This window comes from Pseudophryne corroboree, chromosome 4, assembly GCF_028390025.1.
Source record: "Pseudophryne corroboree isolate aPseCor3 chromosome 4, aPseCor3.hap2, whole genome shotgun sequence".
NCBI classification, from domain to species: domain Eukaryota; kingdom Metazoa; phylum Chordata; class Amphibia; order Anura; family Myobatrachidae; genus Pseudophryne; species Pseudophryne corroboree.
In genome coordinates, this window is record NC_086447.1 from 481,357,181 (window position 1) to 481,377,311 (window position 20,131).

At 44.1% G+C, this 20,131-nt stretch overlaps 1 protein-coding gene and 1 pseudogene across 1 annotated transcript in view; one reads left to right on the forward strand and one right to left on the reverse strand.

Annotated features, from left to right (window-relative positions):
* CRYBG1 (crystallin beta-gamma domain containing 1) overlaps nt 1–20,131 on the forward strand; it is a 542,544-nt gene that overhangs the window by 104,213 nt on the left and 418,200 nt on the right. The window lies entirely within an intron of this gene.
* Nucleotides 921–1,039, reverse strand: LOC134912163 (5S ribosomal RNA; annotated as a pseudogene).

Genomic DNA, 20,131 nt, shown 5'->3' on the forward strand with positions numbered 1-20,131 from the left:
GTGTAAGGCATGAAATATATCATATAGCCGTGGACTTCCTGTCCGGGCAGTGTATGACCTCACATCCGCCCCACATCCGGTATCCATTTCTGCAGAATGCGCATGCGCGCGCTCCGTATAGCGGGACGCGTCCGTTCTATTGAATGTGATCTTGGTTACGGCGGACCAGTTCTGCAGAGTGCGCATGCGCGCGCTCCGTATAGCGGGACACGTCCGTTCTATTGAAGGGGATCTTTATTGCGGCGGACCAGTTCCTTCATACGTGGAGCAGGAAACAGAGTCCTCCGTCTGCTAGTTCCTGCTACTATAGTTCCTATGTGTTCTGTATTCACCGCGGCCATGTTTTTGGAGTCAGGATCGATCGCCTGGGACAGTTCCCTGAGTATAGTTTATTCTTGGATTTTGATCCTTGACTCACGGGTATATGGATATATAAAAGATACAATAAAAGGTAGAATCAGCAAATACGGCACAACAGTTTAAAAAAGGGGGGACAAATATGAATATTAGTGTATACATAAAAAATGGATATAAGATGGAAAAAGTGAAAATGAATAAATATAGGAGCACCACATATTGCTAATTAAATTCCTATGTATAGCGCACATATCCAGATGCACCAAACTTGTAGTATGTGGACCTGCTAACTGCTAGGATTTTCATCAAGAGGTGGTTGTAGCAAAGAAAGGCAGTCAGAGGAAGAGATGGAGCCACAATACAGAGGCTTCATTTGAGATAATAGAATGATACAAAAGGAGATTTATTGGGGGTGGGAGAGCCCCAAGGGAAGTTATTACAAACATGTGGAGACAGAGAGTACGTGAACCATATAAACAATTGGAACCAGGCGGAATCCGATAGCCCAATATGTACACACACAACAGTTAGAGGATCATTCCGATTTCGCTCCAACATCTGTACATTTACAACACCCGATGTTCTAAGGAGGTCTCCCATCCTTGTACTGGCCAGGCCCAGCCTTGCTTAGCTTCCAAGATCAGACGGTGTCGGGCGTGCCCAAGGTGGTATGATTGTAATAGTGATGTGGGAAAATTAGACATGAGCTCAAAGTTCGCCGTATATACAAAAGGGGCTGATTATCTGATTATCCATGTGGATAGAGCAGAATTGAGGACTCGCCCTCAATTTTTGCCTAAGCTGGTTTCATCTTTTCATATGAACCAACCTATTGTGGTTCCTGTGGCTACGGGTGGCTTGGAGGATTCCAAGTCCCTTGATGTAGTCAGGGCCTTAAAGATTTATGTAGCCAGGATGGCTCGGGTTAGGAAAACAGAGGCACTGTTTGTCCTGTATGCAGCCAACAAGGTTGGCGCTCCTGCTTCTAAACAGACTATTGCTCGCTGGATCTGTAACACGATTCAGCAGGCTCATTCTACGGCTGGATTGCCGTTACCAAATTCGGTAAAGGCCCAATCCACTAGGAAGGTGGGCTCTTCTTGGGCGGCTGCCCGAGGCATCTCGGCATTACAGCTTTGCCGAGCGGCGTCTTGGTCGGGTTCAAACACTTTTGCTAAATTCTACAAGTTTGATACCTTGGCTGAGGAGGACCTCATGTTTGCTCAATCGGTGCTGCAGAGTCATCCGCACTCTCCCGCCCGGTCTGGAGCTTTGGTATAATCCCCATGGTCCTTACGGAGTCCCCAGCATCCTCTAGGACGTAAGAGAAAATAACATTTTAAACCTACCGGTAAATCTTTTTCTCCGTAGAGGATGCTGGGCACTCGTCCCAGTGCGGACTACATTCTGCAAGACTTGTATATAGTTATTGCTTACATAAGGGTTATGTTACAGTTTTGATCAGTCTCTGGCTGATGCTGTTTTGTTTCATACTGTTAACTGGTTCTTATGTTCCAAGTTGTACGGTGTGGATGGTGTGGGCTTGTATGTATCTTGCCCTTAGATTAACAAAAATCCTTTCCTCGTACTGTCCGTCTCCTCTGGGCACAGTTCTCTAACTGAGGTCTGGAGGAGGGGCATAGAGGGAGGAGCCAGTGCACACCCATCTAAAGTCTTTAAGAGTGCCCATGTCTCCTGCGGAGCCCGTCTATACCCCATGGTCCTTACGGAGTCCCCAGCATCCTCTACGGACTAGGAGAAAAAGATTTACCGGTAGGTTTAAAATCTTATTTTCCCACAATTATTGCAATCTGACTCTGAGTCTGAACTACCAGAGTTTGATGAAGGAGGTGCAGAGGTGGACGGGGATAATTCCCTGTCCCCAGTAGTTGAGGCCCTCATTTATGCTATTAGAGAGGTACTCAATATCCCAGATAAGGAAGCAGAACCGACAGAGGAATTGGTTTTTAACGTGAATCCAAAGTCCTCTGCAACCTTCCCGGTTTCTAAGGAATTAGATTCCCTGGCTAAAGCAGCATGGTTAAATCCTGACAAAAAAATGTATTACCCCTACATGGATGCTTAAATTCATTTCCTTCCCCTACAGAGGATAGAAAACTCTGGGAAAACCCGCCGACAGTGGATACCTCTGTGTCCATGCTATCACGTAAGATTGTTTTGCCTATACCTGGGGCCATTTCTCTTAAAGACCCAACTGATCGCAAAATTGAAAACACTCTTAAATAAATTTATATTGCAGCAGGTGTAGCCCAACGCCCTACCATAGTATGCGGCTGGATTTCTAGAGCCATGGTAAAATGGTCTGATGAGATTCTGAAGGGGCTGCTTACACTGCCTCAGGACAAGATAGTTACATTACTACAACATATCCAAGATACTGCAAACTTTATGAGTGAGGCTGTTAAGAAACTTAGTATCATTAACGGCCTTACCACTGCTATGGCAGTATCGGCTCGTAGAGCCCTATGGCAGCAACAGTGGTCAGCAGATGCTGATTCTAAAAAAAGGGTTGAGAACATTCCCTTTACAGGTGATGCCTTGTTTGGGGAAGAACTGAACAAGTGGATATCTCAGGCAACTGCAGGTAAATCTACATGTCTGCCGTCTGCTCCGCCACCTGCTAGACATCCCTATCCTGGGCCCTCTCTGCATTCCTTCTGGGTGGCCAGATTCAGAGGCAAAGCCAGAGGTGCCTCCGGTGCTGCTAGAGGAACTCGCTGTAAGTCCCGTAAACCAGCTGCTGCTGGAAATTCGGACCAGACCTCAGGATCCTCTTCCCCAGCAGCAAGGCAACTTTCAGGTAGGTGCTCCCCTTCAACACTTCGCCCACATATGGGCAGAGTCCTGCAGGGATCCTTGGGTCAGGGACCTCATATCCCAAGGATATTGGCTGGAATTCCAGGAACTCCCTCCTCTCAGATTCTTCAGTTCAGGCTTACCAGCTTCACTGGTAGCAAGAGTTTCCTTACAGAAGGCAGTGTAAAAACTGGGGTTTTACTCAAGTTTCTTTGTAGTCCCGAAGCCGGACGGCTCTGTACGACTGATCTTGAACCTCAAATCCCTGAACCCTCATCTTCGAGGGTTCAAATTCAAGATGGAATCTCTAAGAGCAGTGATAGCAAATCTGGGAGGAGGGGGAGTTTCTGGTGTCCCTGGATATCAAGGATGCATATCCCAATTTGGCCCCTTCCCCAAGCGTTCCTCCGGTTCGCGGTACTGGACCAACATTTCCAGTTTCAGGCCTTACCCTTTGGTCTCTCCATAGCCCCAAGGGTACTCACAAAGGTCATGGCATAGATGATGCTACAATTGCGCATGATGAGCGTCAATATAATCCCATATATGGACGATCTCCTGATAAAAGAGGTGTCCCAGGAACAGCTGCTGCACAGTATCGACTTGACTACTCGTCTGCTTAAGGATCACGGAAGGATACTCAATTTCCTGAAATCTCACCTGGAACCATCTCAGAGAATTCAGTTCCTGGGAATGAGCCTGGATACAGTGTCTCAGAGGGTTTACCTTCCAATGGACAAGGCTTTGACTATTCAGTCTATGGTCCGGTCGGTGCTGAAACCTCGCGTGATCTCAATTCATCTTTGCATTCGCTTGCTAAGCAAGATAGTGGCCTCGTACGAGGCGAGCCAGTACGGCAGATTCCATGCGTGACCATTTCAACTGAATTTGCTGGACAAATGGTCGGGATCTCACCTGCACATGCATCAGCATATAACCCTGTTGCCGAAAGCACAGATATCCCTGCTATGGTGGTTACAAGTCTCCCATCTGGTGGAGGGTTGGAGTTTCAATACCCAGTTTTGGACTCTGTTGACAATGGATGCCAGCCTCCGGGGATGGGTGGCTGTGACCCAAGGAACGCATGGGCGTTTCAGTAATCTGCTCTAACAATCAACATCCTGGAACTCAGAGCGATTTACAATGCTCTAGTACAGGCCTCATGTCTCCTTCGGAATCAGGCCATCCAGGTGTAGTCGGACAACGCCATGGCGGTAGCGTACATCAACCGACAGGGTGGAACAAGAAGCAGGGCCACAATACGAGAGGTGTCAAGAATACTCCTCAGGGTGGAAGCCAACGCAAGGGCCATCTCAGCCATTTACATTCCAGGAGTGGACAACTGGGAAGCAGACTTCCTAAGCAGGCACGACCTCCATCTGGGGGAATGGGGCCTCTACCCTCAGGTGTTTCAACAACTCATTCACCAGTGGGGTTGTCCACAGATAGACCTGATAGCTTCTCGTCTCAACAAGAAGCTCTGTTGTTACTGCTTCACAACAAGGGACCCACAGGCGGTTGCGGTAGATGCCGTAGACTTACCTGTTCGTTTACCTGTTTCCTCCAATTCCTCTCATTCCAAGAGTTCTAAAACAACTCGAAAAGGAAGATTGCAGGCAATTCTCATTGCCCCGGATTGGCCTCAACGGGCCTGGTATGCAGACCTCCTGACCTTGTCGCTGGAGGAACCCTGGCCTCTGCCGCTTCTCAAGGACCTTCTTCAACAAGGACCATTCATCTATCCAGACTTACAGTGGCTACGTTTGATGGCCTGGAAGTTGAGAGGGAGAGTTTAACCACAAACGGTCTTCCATCCAAGGTTGTTACAACTATGGTCCAGGCCCGTAAGGTGGTTACATCCAAACATTACCACCGTATTTGGAAGAAATATGTTTCTTGATGCGAGGGTAGAAAATGTTCCCCTGTGGAATTTCATCTGGGACGTTTTCTACTGTTCCTGCAAGCAGGCGTGGATAAGGGTCTATGTTTAGGCTCCATCAAAGTTCAGATTTCGTCTCTCTTAATCTTCTTCCAGAAACAACTGGCGGTACTTCCTGAAGTACAGACCTTTCTAAAGGGGGTTATGCACATTCAACCACCCTTTGTACCTCCCACGGCTCCGTGGGGCATCAATGTGGTCTTGACCTTTCTCCAGTCGGATTGGTTTGAACCCTTACATAGGGTAGACTTAAAATGCCTAACGTGGAAGACTGTTATGTTACTGGCCTTGGCTTCTGCTCGACATGTGTCGGAATTGGGGGCCTTGTCCTGTAAGAGCCCGTACTTGATATTTCATGAGGAGCTCAGAACTTGCCTGCAGTTTTTGCCGAAAGTAGTGTTGGCCTTTCACGTAAATCAACTAATTGTGGTTCGAGTATAATCCGACACATCCGTTGCTCCAAAGTCTCTGGATGTAGTGAGGGTTTGAGGATTTACATCAAAAGGACTGCTCGCTTCAGGAAGTCTGACTCGCTTTTCGTCCTTTATGATGCTACGAAAATTGGTCACCCTGTCTCCAAGCAGTCCATACAAGCCTATACTTCAGCAGCTCTGCTGCTGCAGAGTTCTATTCAGGACCACTCCACAAGGTCGGTGGGTCCTTCCTGGGCTGCTGCCCGGGTGTCTTGGCCTTACAGTTGTGCCGGGCAGCTACTTGGTCTAGTTCGATCACGTTCGTGAAGTTCTGCAGGTACGACACCTTGGCCAAGGATGACCTTCAGTTTAGTCAGGCAGTTTTGCAAGGGTCTCAGCACTCTCCCACCCGTTCTGGGAGCTTTGGGACGTCCCCATGGTAATCTGCAATTCCCAGTATCCACTAGGACGTTAGAGAAAATAGGACTTTGATACCTACCGGTAATTCCTTTTCTCGTAGTCCGTAGTGGATACTGGGCGCCTGCCTCAGTGCTTTGTTTCCTGCTTACCTGGTTGTAGGAGTTTTTGGTTGGGTTTTCTGTTGCTTTCCCTGTTCCATGTTTGGTTAGCGTTGCTACCCTTCTTATAGTTGCCATTGCTTTCCTATGTTGAGGTTAGCTATGCTATCTTTGTTGTTATTGTGTGTTGGTTCGTTACCTCACCGCTTTGTGTGTTATATTCTTCTCTCAAAGTATGTCCGTCTCCTCGGGCACAGTTTCCTAGACTGTGTCTGCTAGGAGTGGCATAGAGGGGAGGAACCAGCACACACTAATAATTTCTTAAAGTGGACCCGATCTATATCCCATGGTAATCTGCAATTCCCAGTATCCACTACGGACTACGAGAAAAGGAATTACGGGTAGGTATCAAATGCCTATTTTTTGTTTTTGTTTTGTTTCTTCCTTACATTGACCAAAGTGCATCTAGGAATGAGCTTTTCTGCTGAAATGCAACTGGGGGACAGACAATACTACTCATTAAACATATACTGTAGGACAGAGCCGGCCCTAGACAATTTCATGCCCTAGGCAAAATTTTGTCTGGTGCCCCCTAGCTCCGCCGCTAGTTCTGCATCTGTACCTGCAACGCTCAGGTAGTGGGGCCCACCGGGGGGGTTACCCTGTGGGCCAGTTCAACTCTGCACAATGCCACACAGTAATGACCATTATACATATAATTCCACACAATAAAGGAACCTTACACATATGCCCCACATTAGTAATGCCCATAATACACATAATGCCACACAGTAATGCACCTTACACATATGCCCCACATTAGTAATGCCCATAATACACATATACTGCCACAGATACTGCCACACTTGCTGGTTATACAAAAAGATCAGTATCAAACATGTAGAAACTGTCCATTCTCTTCACTATTCAGTGTGTTTGCTGGTGTCTGTTACTCCCGTTAACTGCATGCACTTTACTTTATACTGTGGGAGCTAAATGCTCTGCCCTCCAGTCTGATGTGTCCAAAAGTCACGCTGCACTGATGTTTCACATAGAAATAGCACAACGCAACTTACTGACCACGTTACAGTGCTAGATGGCAGGGGAATTTTACGGTATGGACTGACTAGGAAATAAAGTGTGGGGAGAACACTGCCCATGTTATGTCCCTGCAGACACCTGGGGTTTGCACAGAGATAAGGGACACACACAGGATGGCAGGGTCCCCCTCCCCCATGTGCACAAGCAGTATAGGTGATGTCAGGTTTCTGTGAAGCAGTCTTCCAAAATACACATGTGTTATCATAAGAAGCCATCTAGTAATAACCTTATATAGTCAGTAAAAATGTCACAGGTCCAGGAATTGCATTTACTGGGCTTCTGCTGTCTGTCTGAGGTCTCACAAGTCAGGGGCATTCAAGCATGTCAGAGGAAGTTTAAGGCACAGTGTGCATTTTTTTGGACAAATGTAAACAGCAGTGTATACAAGTACTGATTGAATACATTTGGAAAGTAACAGTTAGTTTGCGGACTGTCCCTCTCAGCATGAGATGCTGCAGGGAGATGCTTGGATGCCCCTAGACATGCTTGAATGCCCTAGGCAAATGCCTAGCCTGCCTATAGCTAAGGCCGGCTCTGCTGTAGGACAAGACCCAGTCTCTGCCAGCTAAGAGCTGGTGCAATAATGTAGTCCATTGCAGAGATTAAATTACTGTATATTCCTCCACACATCAGTGAATGCTCCTAAAAATGTGCCCTTTCCACCCCTTTATTTCGCAGTAAAGTCACTTTGCATCACAAATGAAGATTTTGTGCTGCAGTTTGGACATTTTACACCTTGTAAATGAGGTCCACAGTGTTTTATATATTAAGCCAGTGATTTTGTCTAGTCTCCGGATTTCTGCTTTTACACCTTGTTAATCATCATGCTAAAACCTGCCTTTGCACAGTTTCCTTGGCAGAATGTGTAATGCTGATTCATTTTTGTGCATTAGAACCTGCCCTGCTGGTTTATCCCTGGGTTTAGGCAAAGCCACAGGCAGTTACAAATATCTCTACTAACTGTACTAAAGAGGTTATTTCCCACGTCTTTTTTGCTGATCAATCCAAGGTCAGAAAGTCATTCATTCTCATAATTTTAACACATATGTACAATTTTACAGTTTGCTACAGTACATTTACAGTACAGTACCTGAATAGTTCTGCCTAAAGACATGGGTGGACTTGGGTTAGTCAGGGCTGGCAAAACCAAGGCCGTTCAATCAGCATTGTAGGCCCCGGGCAAAGTAATGCACTAAAATAAATCATAACTTACCACTTCTGCGGTCCTGCGCCGTCTCTTTAAATGCCTCCATACAGTGAATGGCTGTCAGCACTCTGATAGGTGGAATCACTGTCTGGCTGCAGGCTAGGAGGCAGGGAGAAAATGCTGCCTGGCTGTTCTGATTGTGTGTACTTCACAAACAGAGTGGCCAGGCAACCAGAGTGCTACTAGCCATTCTTTCTATGAAGGCATGGAAAGAGATGCTCCAGCCCAGCCTGCCCCTGCTCAAAAGCCCCTAGAATCGTGGGACCCTGAGCAGCTGCCCAGTGTGCCCATACGTTAAGATGGCCCCGGCTAAGCCATACTGCGGACTCGGGAGAGACAAAGGCTGTGGCCAAATGCCATGGAGGAGGAGGACATTTCTCTTCTTCTACAGCTTGCTGAACCTGGATAATTACCCCCCTCCCCATCCCCTCTGAACCATTAGGGTTAATAAAGTATCATATGCAAACTATACTATTTTCTATTCTCTGCAGTTACCCAATATATTTGGTTACTGGCAAATCCTGATTATTCTCACAATTTAACATTCTAACAAACAAAAAAGTAGACATAGGGTATTCTTTTCTGTTACAATTTTTAGTAAGGATGTTATGTACAGATGAACCTGGAATTTTTAAGAAAGCTTCTGGGCAGTTATATAAAGAGTTAATTGTAGTAAGAAAAGGGCCAGAGGAGCCAAAGATTCCTAAAGCGAGGAACATGAAAAGCTAAAAAATGTTTGATCCAAGCATAGTACTAACATTGGGATTTTATGGTTTCATTATTATTCATGTTTTATCACGGACCTGTGTCCCATGTACAAACCCCACATCTTGCTATTGATTCTAAGATGTAGGCTAATGATGGAAATAGGCGTGTAACTGGCACAGGAGTTGTTTGAACAAGAATAATTTGGGCAACTGACATTGATTGTGGGATGGGGATTTCATCAAGAAATGTAAAAATCACAGAAAAAAAAATAAAAAAAAAATCATCCAGTTCTCAAACTGTGCGCCGTGGCATCCTGGGGAGCCATAGGACACTTGCAGGGGTGCCTCAGATTGGTAGTCCAGGACCAAATTAAAACTATTTATTGTCAATATAATAGACAAAACTAGTGCTTGTGGCTGCCAATAATAAAATATGTGGAAAAACAGAAGCAAATCTTGTTCCTCACCACATATTTGAACCTTGATGACATATTATAAACATAAATTACTTAATTTAATATTTTTTTCTAAATTTCTCAATAAGAAACTTTTGGCCTGGGGTGCCGTGAAAAAAATTCTGATACTCTATGGCGCAGTAATTCAAAAAAGTTTGGGAACCACTGGTCTAGGACAAAGAATGGGCGGACATCAGACAATGGGTGGCTAAAGCTTCTATAAATACCAACATAAAGGAAAAGTCTTTTAACGTGTATTTATGCTGGTACATGGTTCCTGAGAGGCTGCATCATATTTTTCCAGGCTCTACAGACCAATGATTGAGGCACTGTGGTCAGGCTGGTTCTTAAGGCCCATACACATTAGACGATGTCGCTCTGTGAGCGACATCGTCTAACGTTTCCCCCTCCTGGGCCGGCCGGTCGGCGGCCGCCTGTACGCACTGAGCGATATGACTGCTCAAATCGCTCAGTGACGTCACGCCCCCGCCAGCCCTGCATGAAGGTCGTGGACGACAGTCCACATCCTTCATGCATGCCCTGCCGACAGCGACGATCGTTGCCGACCCGCGGGGCCGCGCATCGGTCGTCGCTGGCGGCATACACACTTAACGATAAAATGAGCGACGTCGCTCAAGGAGGGGGAAAATGAGCGACGTCGCTCATTATATCGTTAAGTGTGTATGGACCTTTACTTGCATATGTGGTGGGACTGCCCTCTGATATCTAAATATTGGGACAAAGTCCAATCCTTGGTGTCTATTGTGATTTATGTCTCATCCCCTAAGACCCTTTACATGTGAACAAGAACCTGAGATCATTATCTAAACCTTAAAACAAATTTTATGGCCACATTTATAATGCGGCTAAACTTTTGATTGCTGTAAACTGGAAGCAGACTGAAGCCTCCTCATTGCAAGTCTTCATTAACAAAATGTGGTATTTGACTTCTCTGGAGTATATAACTGCCATTCTTTGTGATACTATGCTTAAATTGTATGGGATCTGGAACCCTTGGTACTCTCTTTTGCAGACAGTAAACTGGGACAGTATAAAGCTGGTCTTCTTCAGATACATAGTGTACTGAATGTTGCTTATTTCCCTGACCCTCCTTTTTTTTCTATTACACCTTCTATTAATTTCCCTATTTTACTTAGTAATTCCACTCATTGCCCCCAGCCCCAATAATTCCAGAAACGGAACCCCATAGTATTTCCACACCTTGCTTGCTGGCCCCATCCCAGATTAATTACACACATTAATATATATATATTTTTTATATGTAATGGTAACCTGAAATCTTTCCCTCTCAGTGGGGAGAATTGAGGAGCCCTGAGAAGGGACAATGTTACACTGAGCAGTAGTGGGCAGAGGGGCAGTCCAGGCGCCATGATGTGCGTAACCTACTGTATGAGTCACCATAGGTCATGGGCTGGCTCTTGGAAGTGCTAAAGCGTTGCCCGAGCTGGCTACTGATGACAGCAGCAGCCGGACAGGCATCTCTGGCGGGCGGTGCCAGGCATAGCTGGCAGATGGCGGTACACCTTGCAAGTCAACCGCTCATGCTGCAGAACAGCGTTTGAAAAACGCTGCTATAGTGGCATAAAATTGATTACATTTGAGGACAGAAAGTGTCATTAGGAAACAGTAGGATAATTATGTAAAAAAGGTTATTCCCATAAATGAATATACAGGTAGTAATTTAAAAAATATATATATATTTTTTTTTTTTAAAGAAAAAAATATCCTTAGGCATATAATACAAATATACAATGGTTTTTAGATTATTAATATCTAAATATACGATATAAAAATGAAAAAAGGAGGAAAAAATGAATGTACAAATGAACAATACAGTCCCTAATGCTTATTGGGTTAAAAATAAATTATAATAAAAAGAACATACAAAAAAATGTTTTGTTTGTATATATGAGTATGTTTGGTCATATATACATAAACAATTGGACACTAGACAACATATAAGTAGAGTAAAGAAATTGAATAGAATAGAAGAGATATCGATTAAAATGAATAAATAGATGTGCAGTGTTCAGTAGAAACGCTTTACTCTACTGAAACAGTTTTCTAGGAGTATAAGTAGTTTAGCTTCTGATTGATACTATGTACAGTTCCATGTATCACTTTGTGTCAATTGGAATTCAGAGTATAATTTGTTCCAGTCAGGCAGAAGTAGTCAATTCAGATACAGGCTCCCAAAAAATCACTCACCACTATACATCAATTTTGCTGGTGGTGTATGTGTCCAATCTAAGGGTCTTGTATTAGCGGGTCCAGGCGGGTGTCTGCCGGCAGACAGAGTGAAAGCAGTGGCGGTATTCAGCGTTTGAAAGCTTGTTACCGATCCGTAGCTCGGCGATCGACGCGTTTCGCCTGTATACCACAGGCTTCGTCAGTTTTCTCATTAATTTTGTGAGGCTTTTGGGGCGGGAGATTATATTAACATTTTTAATAGAGATAATTAACCTTCAGGAGTTAAATATGCCTCTAACATAAGTGAGTCTGAGTACTAGATTAGATTGCTGAACCCTATCAATGTAATATCTAAAATGAACTAAAGTTTAGCAAAACAAAGTTATCTCTAAAATTTAAAAGATTAGACAGTGTAGAAGCATAAATATTCTAAACCATCAGAAAACAGAAACAGACAAACCACTAATGTCAAGTGCAGTGTGGGTAAGATTACTGTGTGATACTGTTCTAGAATAAAATTCCTGAGGAGGAAAAACACCTTTAATAAGTATGTATAAACAATTAAACAAAAGGCATTACTTTCAACAGTTATAGACTAACCTGTTAGATCTGATCAGTAATCTGTAATAGATCTTCAGCTTTGTATACAAATGAGTAAAGAGAACATATATACAGTATAAGAATACTGATAAACATTCTATTGTGAAGGAAGACATTCCTGTGCTAATGATCTAGCTCTACAGAAAGAAGTGAAGATCAGTCGCCAAGTGTTTAAATCCAAGCTAATTTTCTTGTCAAGATGAAGCATCCTATGTCTGAGAAGATGCCTTTTGATTGTCTGGATATTCAGTGATACTACTGAAACGTCATTGCTAGAGGCTGTAAGGGTGAAGAAAATCCGTATTTGTACATTTTAGTGCAGGAGTATCCAACGTGTTGCCCTCCAGAAGTAGGGGAACTACACATGCCAGCATGCCTAGACATCAATTTTGCTTTTAAGCATGCTAAAACTGTGGTATTTTAGTTCACCAGCTGTAGGGTCGCATGTTGAATACCCCTGTATACTTGCAAGATCAGTGAAATTTCTGTCGGCCTTTAACTGAGACCACAGCGGCTTCATGAGTGGTCAAAATATTTTTTTTTTCTTTTAAATCAAGTGTTTTGTTGATTTTTCAAACAGCATACAACCTAACACAAAACGCTTCAAAAGAACAACACAACAAAACAAAGTTGGAATAAAGGACAGAGATATCACAACATGCAGCAGTCAGTCAAACACTTAAAATATAAGAAACCTATATGACAAAGTACATTAAATTTTAGGATGGCAATCCACATATTAAATTAGAATAGCAGTGCAGCAAATTAGCAGAGTGTAATATTACTTTACTCAATGAACCATAAAAAGAGTGTGTAGTGTTCCCGGACCATCTACACCACGCTTATTTCCCACCCCTGATCTACACACTACCTGCAAACCATCCACAGCACCACTTCAATGCCGGGAATCAAATTAATAGGACCACAGCTTTATGATACTTGCCCATAGCTTTTATTCTAGTGTACATATACTGATCAAGATTCATAGTATCGGTAATCAGAGCATTCCATTTATAAAAATCAGGAGTGTCTTCCCCCATCCAAGCTCTAGCCACTATTACCTTGGACAACCTCCCTAGTTGAAAAAATATTTATAGGACATTAAAAGATTCTTCCAGGGAGAAGCCACATAAACATACTGTATTATAGGCTCCTAAAAGGGCAGTGCAGGCACCATTTCCTGAAAAGAATACCAAATGGAACACACCACTGTTCACTAAACCTGTGTGTTTTCAGATGACCAAATTGGTAAAACATTGTAAAAAATGTTTTGTTTCTCAGGTAATTGTATACCCCATTAGTAATATATAGAAATTAATGTGTTGATACTGGATGCAAGCCATAGCATCGCGAGTACCTCCAGTCACCTGTGACCATTGTTCATCTGTATGGACTCCCAATTCAGCTTCCCATTTAGACTTATGAGGCAACAAGGCTGTAAGAAAGATCTGCATATTTATAATGAAATAGAGAATAGATATAACTCTCAATCATCACAGAAGACAGCAACTTCTTGACAGGAAAAATGCTGGGAGGAGAGTTTCAAAATTGTCTATATAAGGCATGACATATTTGATGGTATTAAAGAATGGCGAATTAGGAGTATCAATAGCATTACTTGGTTAAAAGTTTGAATGCAGGTTCTATGAGGGTCTATGGTAAGTGTGAATAGAGCTGGAGACAGAGGGTAGCCATTCAAGCCATTGGAGCCGAGTACAGTGCTGAATACAGCGTATAAAACTAGAGCCAAAGCCGAAGTGACCGAGCATCTAACACAGGTATACCCACTCCTCCGAATCACAGGCATAATCCAAAGATAACCGCTGCCTTTTTCTGCAGAAGGGGAGGCCTGAAGATGTGTAAACAGTCATCTGAGATCCATCACGCTGAGCTTACCATAACCCTGTTTATTCAAGGTGGAATTTTTGGGTAATAATTAATAGATAAATGTTTAGCAAGTATTTTTGCACTAGTTGTCAAAAGGGACATGAGACAATAGGAATCCACACAGATAGGATCCTTTCCTGGTTTTGGCAAAACAGCAATAAGAGCCTCAGACATTGAGGATAGTAACAAAACCACCTCACATAATTGATTATAAGTGTCTAGCAAATGTGGAATAAAAAATTGTTTAAAGGTTTTATACGTTTCATTGTGGATGCCGTCAATACCCTGTGTTTTATTGTTGGGAAAATCGGTGATGGCAATGTCCAACTTCTCTACTGTAAAAGGAGCACCTAAGAAATCCACTGCTTTCCCAGAGAGCTACGTTCACAGAATAATCAACTACTGCTTTGCGTATACAATGCATGATGCATAAAGCTCACGGAAATAAGTAACAAAAGTGTCCGCTATCTGCCTCCCAGCAATCCGGGTGTCCCTTTCAGAGTTCTCATTCTAATAGCTAATTCATCCCTAGCCAAACATGCTACATAACTGGCATCTATATCAGCCCGAGAATAAAGGGCTCAAAACAAGAAACCTATGCTTAGACTTGTCCAGAAGGTAGTCGGACCATTCCTTTTGAACAAGCAACAGATGGTAACTGAGGTTTCTGTACATGAGCAGATATAAAGGCACTACAGGTCATGGCACCGTTTCTTCAACTCAGCCTCCCGTTTTTTATTAAAAACTTTAATTTGCGCAACCTTATCAATAAATGTTACCCAGAGGCATTCCAAACCACTCCAGGGCTAGAGAATTGTGTGTTGACCACAAAATACCCTTCCCACATGCAATTCAGAGCCTGCCCTCATCAGGGTAAACCAAAATTGGTTCAGCTTCCAAAAGGATATGCTAGTCTCGGGATACAGAGAATGGGGAAAGATCCAAAATATTTGTAGGCAGGTAATCAATATATATAACCATAGGCAACAACCAATGCAAGAGAAAAATGTAATCTATACGGAACGAAATTGGTATGTAGTAGACTGGCAGGAAACATTACGTGGTCAGGATCCTGACAGCCAGGATCCCAACCTGTCTAGCACTAGGATGTTAGAACGGAGATACTGCTTTCTTTCTATTTGAAGAACACCATCCATACTAGAATAACAATGGGGTTTTGAAAAGAAGCTGTATTCCCCTTCATTACACAGTGGTAGAAATTGGAATAAGTGCATTTGGTAGTCTTCTAATTTGTCAGATGGGATACGTTCAGGCATGCCTCTGATGCAGATATAATTTCTGCTGCACTTTTTTTGATTATCTGCTGCATTTTTTAGAGAATTATTTTCCTTTCTGGGTATGTCTCACAGGAGTCTTACAGGTTTGCTTTGCTGAACTGGTTTTCATCTCAGTTTGCATCTGGATCAGAGTCGGGTGAGGCCAGTGAGGGTAGCTCTTGCCATGCCAGTTGTATCGGTATTTAATTTCATATTTTTGCCTTGTTATAGCTTCAGAGTTTAGTTGGCATTTTGAATATTGCATAAACCTATGTCTAATGATGGGTACACACTGGCCGATATATCAGGCATTCAATTCAACTGCCGATATATATTGCGGATCTGTCGGCCAGTGTGTACCAGCCATATGTCTGTGAAACACTTAATTCACAGACATATCACGACAGTTGTGCAGCACAGCCGATGATCAATATATCTACAGATATATTGGTGCACCATTTTGTGGGCATGGATGGTCAGCTGACCGCCCGTACACTTGCTGCACAAGCCGGTGCGGTGATAGACAGTGCAACTGGGTGGGCGCATGTAAATGCCCATCCAGTTGTGACGTCAGTTGTAATGGATCGGTCAGTGTGTATGCACAATACACTATCTGATCCGTCTAGAGATATATCTGCAGATAAATTGATCTGCAGATATATCTATAGGTGTGTACCTAGCTTAAGTTGTTGTTCTTTTGTCTTATTCAACATTTTTTAACAGGGTGTTTACAAAAAGTCAGTGCAGATAAATTGTGTACAGAAAAAAACAGCACATGACTATGAGAAGAAGAGAGGAGCAAACAGTATATAATGATAGCCATACAAGTCAGGTACAATACATATCAACAAAGAAAACAAAATAGCAATGAACAAGCAAATCCTGTATAGAAACACTAGTGGTGTTTCTTTGTTAATAGCTTAGTTGGCGAGGGAGAGGATACCTGCCAAGAGTATAAATATGTACAGTACTGAGAAAAAGTATGCAAATCCTTTGGAAATACCTAAATTGTGGATAAATTGATAAAAAAAATGTGATCTGATATTCATCTAAGACTAGGTACACACTTGGCGATGTGCACCCAATATATATAGTCTGATCCAGTGGATCAGACGATATATCGTTCACATTATCCAGTGTGTATTCACTATATGGTTAACGCTGCTGTTACGTTCTTGGTGCTCAGAATGAAAGAGGTGTTGCGTACTGAGTCCAAAGCACCAGAACGTGACGCTGAAATAAAGGCAAGGTGTGATGGTAACCCCTAGCAACCCACCTCCGTTGTTTCACCCACGTGGTCAGTTCACGCCTGCGAGACTATGGTTTCTTGGGACTCCGGCAGCTGCGTTTGAAGGGCGGATTAGGTCTGCCCAACTCCGATGCCCCCAGGTCTTAATGTGAGACAAGGCGTGAACCGAGACAGGATGATAACAAGGGGACCTCTAACTAAACAAAACAGAGAGCTAGGGGCTACTAAGAGACCTAAAACTAAACGTATATGCTGCACAGCCGCCAGGATAAACAACAACAAAGGAAATGCTGTCCACACGCCGACACAATACTGTTGTGTACCGGCGGTGACAGCATATGCAGAAACTTCTGCAAAACACCAGTAACTAGTATAACTAAAGAATACAGCGGCCTTGGCCGACGGAAGCGGCAAAGCCGCTACTCATGAAACCGGTACAAATACCGGCAAACGGACAGGAACCCCCAGTGTAGCTGACACAGGCTCTCAGGACCGGAGAACAGGCAGAATCCCAAACCACAGACCGGTGGACACCAAGAAGCCAGATACTCGATCAGGCACAGACAAAGCCACAGGACTTCTGGACAGGAATGCTTCAAGGCAGGACACTGGATCAGACACTGGATCAGACACTGGAAGCAGCTAGACAGAAACTGCTAGACAGAAGCTATTACCAGCATCTGTGTAATGCACTGAGACAGAATATAACAGGCAGCCCTCCAATAGCTGCAGAGAACCTAATTAATTATGTTGTGCAGCTGCTCTGCTGCACAACTGACAGGTGCAATTAACAGACAGGTGAGGCTGAACACATGGAAAACAGGCTGCAATTACACAGACTCACCACCGGCAGCAAACAAGAGTCTTCTAAACCAGAGCAAAGGGAAATCCTGGCCTGCAAGAGAACTATAACATAAAATACATAAACGGAAAACAGGAATGAACCACTACTTGTGGTTCATAACAGTAACCTCTCCTTAAGGGTGGGCTCCGGACACCCCATGACACCCACGGGGAACAGAAACAGAAGTATAACATAAAATACATAACCAAAATGCAAAACAGGAATGAGCCACAGCCGTGGCTCATAACAGCTGCGCACTCCCGCAGGTGGTTAACGATGTACAATATCTTTAGTTTTCACCTTGAAATCAAAAGATATTGTACAAAACGGCATGCACCTGGATGTGGTTGCATGCCGTGACTGACGAGAAGCAAACAATATCGTTCAGTGTGTATGAATGATATCGTTTGCAGGGGGGAGAGGATCTTGCACAATGTCACATCTAAAGTGTCATCGTCAAGTGTGTACCCGGCCTAAGTCATTAGGAAAGACAAACACAGTCTGATTAACTTAAAGGACAGCAAACAGTTTGTATGTCATTATTAAATACACCTTGTAAACAGTGCAGGGTGGAAATAGTATGTGTGTCACAACTGAGGGCCTGAGCTGACGGGAGGCAGCCTCAGTTGTAGGGGCTGAGATGTACCGGAACCTGGGAGGTTGTATCAGACCCCTGGACATGTAAGTAACATGAATAATAACTGCCCGAAGGCGTGACCACGACAACTTGGATAAAAGTCAATGATGTTTATTATGACAACTCCGCAACACAGCAGCAGTAAAAGAAAACGTAAAAGTCAGCAAAGAATAAATACAGTTCCTGGGTACTACAGGATGGCAGGAGCCACAGGGCACTGGTAGTGTGAGATAGTTCTTATAATCTTCTAGATGGAAAGTCCTTACCAGGCCCGACTGTAGCAATGGAGATAACCCAGGATTGTACCAGCTGGTGTTCCAGGAAAAGCTGGGTTGCTGAAGATAAAACGGCTGCTGTGGATACTGGCTGGAACCAGACTGTTGTTAGCACGGAGTGGATACTGGCTGGAACCAGTTAAATAATAAATGAACTTGGGAGCGATGAAATATGAACTGAAATGTAGAACTTGAGAGCGGAGAAATAATAATACCGGTGGAGAGTGGTAAAGTGTAGAAAGGACACCGGCCCTTTAAGAGAAGCTGTACTCTGCTGGAAGCTGAGCTGGAAGCAGGTAATGTTGTAGCTGGAAACAGATGAATCCACAATGGATTGGAGAGTCAGGCTACACCGCAGGTGGAATGCTGGTGCGGGTCTCTATGGTGGAAGTCTTGAGACAGGAGCTGGAACCTGGAAGACAATCACAGGAGAGAGACAAACAGGAACTAGGTTTGACAACCAAAGCACTGACGCCTTCCTTGCTCAGGCACAGTGTATTTATACCTGCAGCAAGGAAGGGCTTGGCTAGGCAATTATGCAGATTAACAATACTGACAACAGATTGGAGGAAATGATCAGCTGACAGAATCCAAGATGGCTGCGCCCATGCAGACACTTGGAGGGAAGTTTGGTTTGTAATCCATGTGGTAATGAAAACAGTAATGGCGGCGGAGGCCGCGGGAGACGCCATGCCAGATGTAATAAGGCGTTACTGTGACAGCGTCTCAGAGAGACAGGAGAGGATGCAGGAATGTGAACATTAGGATAACAGATAGGATCCGGTCCTGGAGCGCTGAGCCAGCCTTAGGAGGCATCTGATGGGTAAGAAATGGCGTCCAGATACCCGGATCGTGACAGCACCCCCCCCTTTAGGAGTGGCCCCAGGACACTTCTTTGGCTTTTGAGGAAACTTGGAATGGAATCTCCGGACCAAGGCAGGAGCATGGACATCAGAAGCATTGGTCCATGAACGTTCCTCAGGGCCGTAACCCTTCCAGTCAATAAGATACTGTAGTTGACCGTAACGGTGACGTGAGTCCAGGATCTTGGCCACTTCATACTCAACGCCTCGTTGAGTTTGGACTTTCGGAGTTGGAGGAAGTGAGGAATGAAACCGATTCAAGATCAGCGGTTTCAACAGGGAAACATGGAATGTCCTGGGTATTTTTAAGAAGGGAGGCAACTGAAGTCTGTAAGCAACAGGATTGGTGACTTGTTCAATCTTGAAAGGACCGATATAGCGAGGTGCAAACTTCATACTGGGAACTCTTAACCTCAAATTCTTCGTGGATAACCATACCCGATCACCCACCTTGAGAGCAGGAACTGCTCGACGCTTCTTATCCGCAAACTTCTTGTACCTGAACGATGCCTTGAGCAGAGCTGATCGTACGCTCTTCCAGATATTGGCAAACTGATGCAAGGTGATATCCACTGCGGGAACAGAAGTTGCTGGAAGCGGTTGGAACTCAGGGACTTTAGGGTGGAATCCAAAGTTAGTGAAGAATGGTGTTGAAGCAGATGAAGAATGATACTGGTTGTTATGACAGAACTCGGCCCAGGGAAGTAATTGAACCCAGTCATCTTGAGAGGAGGACACATAGATGCGGAGGAAGGCCTCCAAGTCCTGATTCAC